Source organism: Ochotona princeps, unplaced genomic scaffold, assembly GCF_030435755.1.
Source record: "Ochotona princeps isolate mOchPri1 unplaced genomic scaffold, mOchPri1.hap1 HAP1_SCAFFOLD_5850, whole genome shotgun sequence".
NCBI classification, from domain to species: domain Eukaryota; kingdom Metazoa; phylum Chordata; class Mammalia; order Lagomorpha; family Ochotonidae; genus Ochotona; species Ochotona princeps.
In genome coordinates this window covers 2,214-9,056 of record NW_026701220.1, presented here as the reverse complement: position 1 = coordinate 9,056, position 6,843 = coordinate 2,214, and the positions used below count along the sequence as shown (strand labels likewise).

The 6,843-nt window shown below is 35.8% G+C and overlaps 1 long non-coding RNA gene across 1 annotated transcript; it reads right to left on the bottom strand.

Annotated features, from left to right (window-relative positions):
- Positions 1–2,415: 2,415 nt before the first annotated feature.
- Positions 2,416–6,580, bottom strand: LOC131479422 (uncharacterized). The gene is made up of 3 exons (XR_009244863.1): positions 6,461–6,580; positions 4,360–4,397; positions 2,416–2,628 (listed from the first exon to the last, which is right to left on the bottom strand). It is a non-coding gene; the product is annotated as an uncharacterized LOC131479422 (long non-coding RNA).
- Positions 6,581–6,843: the final 263 nt, after the last annotated feature.

The window sequence follows — 6,843 nt, the reverse complement described above, 5'->3', positions numbered from 1 at the left end:
GTCTATGCCTATGATGTCAGGACAAAATTAAAGGGCAGAATGATGGACTTATGGCTGTTTATGAAGAACTATAATATTTTAATGATCTGGGGTGAATCAGTGGTGGGAGGAATAAACGGAAATGCAAGAGTCTGGAGTTTTAACATAAAATACTAAAAAATCAAAATTAAAAATATTTCTAAACCTCGCATTTTAAGTTTGGACTGAGATTGGTCAAAGGTATTTAATCTACGAGAATGGCACTGTGGAATAGTGGGGATAATGCAATTAGAGGGGCCGATTGTCTCTTTCTGGTAAAAGTTAACCTTAGCTCAACCACGCACCTCTGAACTTTGACCAATGGGAGATTTGCAAATGTGATGCAAGTAGAGGTGTGAAAAGTGACATTTTCTGCCCCTTCCTATCTCCTCTTTCTCCATAGACAGAGGCAGAAATTACCTGCTGTTGCCAAAGAGACTAAAAAAGAGGCAGCTGAAAGACCAACAAAACATCCCCACACTGACATTGTCAGCTGACTACAGTACTTGATTGACCAGTGAGACCAGAAATACTCAACTGAGCTGGACCCCCAGTAAAGCTGTACTCACGAGCAAACAAAATGATCAAAGCCAGTAAGTCATCAAATGCTTTTATTTTGTGGACAAATGAACTTTATAATGAAATCTAGAATTTCATGGGGGAAACATTGAAAATAGTTTCTCAATAATAAAAAAATGTACTTTGTAAAATTAGAGTTTGATATGATATGGAATCAATACATTCATCGTTATGATGGATAATCAGTAAGTTAGGTTTATAAAAGAATAGATCTGTAAGATTCATGGGATACATACATATGATATTTCAAGTAGTTACAGTATACATAGCTTAGTGCTTTTGTCGAAAATTGGTCATCTGTCTTCCTCTACTAAACAGTTGTCTCATGCAGAGGTTATTTCTTTAAGTCATAACATCAGGCATTACAACATAACATTTTAACAGTAACTGTAATTCGGTAAAATCAGGCATTAGAACATAAGATTTTAACGGTAAGTGTAATTTGGTAAAATCAGGCATTAGAACGTAAGATTTTAAGAGTAACTAATTCGGCAAAATCAGACATTAGAATGTAAGATTTTAACGGTAAGTGTAATTTGGTAAAATCAGGAATTACAACATAAGATTTTTAACAGGTAGTGTAATTCATTAAAATCAGGCATTAGAACGCAAGATTTTAAGAGTAACTGTAATTCAGTTTTTAGTTGTTATATGAGCTCTTAAAATCATTTTTTCCAAGCAGGTCAAGCTAGGTATGTCAAAATTGGTATATATGTCAATATCAGTATAAGCGAACAGTACCCTTTTTCAATAAATATGGTACTATTACTCTGTCATTCAGATTTTTGAAGTTCATGAATATTCGATAATAAGTTGTTTATTATCACACAAAATCTCTGTGACTTACTATGAGATTGCCAAAAAGTCATGTTTCAGAAAAAAAATTGTTTTTTGTTGTGACCGATATAATGAAGACTTATGGACATATGAGAAGGCAATGTAGCTGATATTTTTGAGAAATGATTTTTGCATTGATAAATATATTCCAGGAATTAAAAATTTAGAAGACATTTTTGATGAAATTCTGATTGGCTTTTTGTTATAGAAAGTACGTCTTTTGATTTTTCCTATGCATCGAATCTTTTGACTCTTAATGTTCAATTTTATAATTACTCAGCTAATGTTTTCAACAAGGGCTAGGAATCACTTCATCATTGTGTGCAGTATTTAACTAATAACATTGTCATAGGTGTTTGATAAATTCATATTTAATCTTCAGTTTCTACAGAATTTTAAAACCATCATTTCTCCTGGGGATAACATCCAGCTTATTAATGGTATAGAAGCACATTTGTTTCAATCCTACAAATGAACAGATATTTCAAAATAAACAAAAAAAGATAAAATTAAAAACTATAAAAATGAATTTAAACATGAGTTGGTATTGGCACAAAAAAATTACATCCATGCATATATTTCTCTGGTATATATTTTCATGAAATTTTTTCTGAGATCTCTGAATATTATGTTTATATTAACAGAGACAATCTCATAAAAAAGTTTATCAAAATACATACTAAAAAATCTATGCATAGATTTAAAGTTTTTGTACCAACTCAGCTCACTTTTTAAGTTCATTCTTACAGTTTTTACTTTATCTTAAAACATTCCTTATGTAGGAACTAGAAATCCCCTTGAGTAATGACGATGAAAACTGAAGGGTGACATTAACTGAGCTGATATTTTGGAACAGCTTATTACTCTGTGTGCTGTTTAAAGTCTCTCAATGCTAAAAGAAAAAACTGAGTTTGTAGTGATTCCTATGTTGTTAACAAAAAAAAAAAAAAATTGGCTATTTCTGGGCATAAATTTCATCCCAATTTTGAATTTTTGCATTTTCTTCTTAAAAACAGAGTTTGGGTTAATATTGAAATTTAGAAAATTAGACATACAAAAGTGTGGAAAATACTAAAAACTGAATAGGCGGAACAGAAGAGCTGTGTGGCCTTCTACTAGATGTGTCTTCTGTCCGTAGGATTTCTTGAGCCTTCTTGCCAATCATTTGGTCTTCCAAGTTGCCAGGATGTTTCTCTGTTGAAGAAAAAACCAGAAAGAATGTTCTGGTTAATAATCATCTCACAGTGTGGAAGAACCCTGAATCCTGCTTTAAGGACTTTCACCAAAGATTTCCTCCAAGCAATGAAGGGACTATCAAACCATTGCCAATAATCAGCAGTTTGAGGAGTAGGTGTTAGAACTGTTGCAGGGAAGGTAAAGAAAGAAGTCCTAAGGAATCATGCCAAATGAACCCTTCAGTGACTGACAAGACAAGGACAGGAGACATGGCGGTGAGCATGCCAGGATCACTCCTGGGATCCTCTCCAAATAGAAAACCCAGGTAAATCGCTGAAACTGAGTGTGGATCACATCTGGGAGTGGTGTTATTAATCCATTCAAGAAAAATGACTTTTTAAAAATTTATTTATTATTTTTAATTCATTAATTACATTGTATTATGTGACACAGTTTCATAAAAAGTCTCAGTGTCAAAGAGAGAAAAAATAGATTATTATAAATCCAGCCATAACACTCATCATGATGATGTTCATGGGGTTTCAGAACATTTAAGAAAAATACAAGTTGTGAGAAAAAAATGGATACTTAGTCTTTCTGATCCCAAATGAATTCATGTTCAAAATTCACACTACATAGGTTATCTTTGAATTCTGTGTTTGTAGAAAGCATTCACACTGAAGGGACCTGGCAGCTCAGCATGTTAACATTCAATGCTCAACTGTGAGACAATGAATCACTTGAAACAAAATGGTTGTTTTAGTTTTGGTAACTCAATTTTGTCCAAAGAACTGCATTCATTCTTCATGGACAGAAACAGAAGATGCCAAGCAAACTTTTTTTTAAATGCAATCATTCTAGAAAAAAAGTAGTTCTTAGTGTGAGGTTAAAAGATGTGCATAGCAAATTTAAAAACATAGGGAACAATGCCAACTCAGCTTCCGTCTTCAGTAACTCTGAAGGAAGGGGACAGTAGACAGGGGTGGGCCTACGCTACACTCAGGCTGACACCATCTCTCACTGTATAATTTGGTCATTGATTACACTTGAGCTTCTCTGTTTTGCATGTGTAGCTTAATTCCCTCTGCTAAAGAAAAACAAGTCATTTTCTTAGTATATTTTCAAGCAACAGTCTTGTATCAACATCTGAGCGCAGGAAAAAAAAATAACAATTTGACCAAAATACAATATACCCATGATACTTGTGATGAGGATTTTAAGGAGGTTTCCAATTCACCATGAAAACAAGCTGATGAAAAAACTACAACTTATGAGAAGATAATGATTTGATACCTTTTGGACCAAAGTGACTTCCTATTGCATACTTCTTCACACATTTAACATTTTGTATTCAAATGTAACATTGTATCCCTAGAGTAAGAGCTACTCCTTGGAAAAGCCAGAGTGAGGACATAAAAAAAAAACTAGTGGCTTGTAAACTGCAAATTCAGTGTTCTACTGACCACCAGGATGAGAGACATGAGGAGTAACAGGAGTCTTAGTTTAGGTGCCACATGCACAATTCTCTGCCAAGACACTGTACCACTTTAAGAAACTTAAGATTTCAAGCCAAGTTAGAAAAATGAAACATGCTGAAAAAGTAATCCTTTGACTGGCACACAGAGTATCCAGGAATTATGCTAAACCAGCTTTTTAGTACCACAGAGGGCCAACAGATGACATATGTGGGATCAAACAGAATCAGGCTAGGCTTGTTTGACATTGGGAGCTTTTGGTCGTTCAACATACCTGGCTCGGGCTCAATTCTGGCAGCTACATTACATGATCTGTTGAAGAAAAAACAAAACAAAACAAAAATTGTCAAAATACTTGTAGATCACATATCCAACTCCATATCTGACTGCACTGAAAGAACTTATTCAAAATCCATGCAGTACCAGTTCCTATTGCATACTGATACTTTTCTGATTATTTTCTGAGATTAGCTTATTAAAATATGTATACTAAAAAAAAGGATCATGGCTTTAATAACTTTTGAGAAAAAAATGTTTATAATTCACCCATTCTTTTCTTTTTCTTTCATTCTTGACTATCATTGGTATTAGTGACTTACACTTACTCCAGCAGGAACAAAAGGTAAAGAAAAACCAAATGGTCTGATAATCGGAAAAGTGCTGTGTCCACTGGTGTTCCACTGAGAGCTCAAGGAACTTGCAGCAGCCTGTTCGCCGTTCAGAGGTCCTGGGCTGGGTCAGACTCCATGCTTGGGGTCCTGGCTGCAGCCACTGTGACCACGTGGTGAGCTGGGCCTAGGCCTGCCTGGGCTCAAGAGGCTTCTCCCTTCCTGGTAGGTAGGCTGGGAGGGCATCTCTTGGGAAAAAGGTAGGCCCTGGCTCAGGACAGAAGAGCATACAGGCAAAATGACGGTCTTTGTTTAGGGGCCTCATGGACAGTCCTCCTGAGATGAAGCGCAGGCCTGGCTTCCTCCCTCAGTGGATGATGCTTGTACAATCAGTGTTCTTGAACAATGGGTGGTGTTCCAATGTGTATTTATTTATTCTGTTGCAGGAAAATGAAACTTTATTTAAAAATTTTACAGAAATAGATTCATCTAAGTATTGGACAGTGGTAAAATATTCTGAATCCCAGCATTATGCACTTATACTGAGGATTTTCATGAGAGTTTTGAGACCTCAGGCCAAAAAATTAAGGGTAGTACACATTACGATAGATAGATTTAAGCTTTTTCTTTAACAAAGTATATTTGTATTCTGGATTCCTTTTAAACATGTGTTATTTTTATCTTTGAATACCATTTGTGCAGAAAGAATTGGAGTTACTACAATATCAAAGAAGGATAAAGACAGATAAGCCGAGTGCATCTGGTCATTTGGAGTGTGTCCATTTAGTATGCAACTGTAAGACAACGACGAAACAGCCTGAAGCAAAATGGTTACGTTCCACTGCAGCACGTGTTCCTACGGAATCCCATCCACTCCTCATGGACAAGGATTTACAGCAATGCTTGCAAAATGCTATGCAAGCATTTGAGAACCAGTAGTCCCTCATATGAGGTCAAAGGAAGTGACTGAGAAGTAAAATCCTAAAGAACATGCCAACTGTGCTCTTCCGGAGATCAGAACACACTAGACGCGGATGGGCCCACGCCCTAGGTCAGGTGTCAGCTCCCACTCAAAAGTTCTGGTCAGCCATTCTATGTGACACTGATCTTGATGGCAGTGCTGGTATCACTTCTTCTGCTAAAGCAAAGCCTGGAGTTTTCTCAGTATAGCTGAAGACAATATATTCATTTCAACCTTGAGTGGCAATGAAAAAAAAACATCAAAACCTGATAAACCCATGGGACTCATGTGGCTTCTGAGACACAACAGAGATAAGTTTACACAGTTACTGCTTGATGAAAATTTGATGTCTAGTCTGAATACTTTTGAGAGAAAAACGCCTGTATGCTAAATTTATTTTTAGATTTTACATTTTTGTCACTGATAGCATTTTTGTACTTGGCATCACAGCCACACTTTGATAAAGCAAAAGACAAGGGATAAAGAAGCTGACAGTGCTGTTAGTGTTCCATAACAAGTGATAGGAAAACATTAAACTACAGCATGATCTCAGTTTGGCTGCCTCTTGGCTGATTCTCCCCCGAAGAACCCCTTCCTCCTATGTGTAAGCTGCAGATTTCAAATGAAGCTAGAGAACTCAAACATGCAGGTTTTGATGGAGTTGCCTTTTGAGTTACATTAAAGCAAGCTCAAGGAAAATCAAAGAAAATGCTAAGGAAGTAGGCTGACTCGACTCTGTAGTGACTAAGAGATCAAGGGACAGAAGTCACCAATTGGCATTGAAATAATGTGTTCAGGCAACATACCTGACAAGACATCAGACTCCATCCTGATAGAACATCACCTGTTGAAAATGGGAGATAAAAAAATTCTTAGTGTGTTTTTAAATATCATTTAACCAGCTGAAAACTGCAACACAATATTTTTCACCAGACTTATTCTCACAATGTGGGTGTTTATGAGACTGCCAGCATACAACACACTCTATGAAAACTTATCCATAATAACACAGTTTATAATTTTGAAAATCTCAGAGCAACACAAGTATTAATTTTAAATGCATCATGAGCTTTCTAATATTTCTCAGTCCAATTATGTCTTTACCAGTGTAGTTTACATCATTAAAGAACAAAGATAAATACATAGAAAAGGAAAGGTTATAGGAAGTAGAAAAGTGCCAAGTCATCAT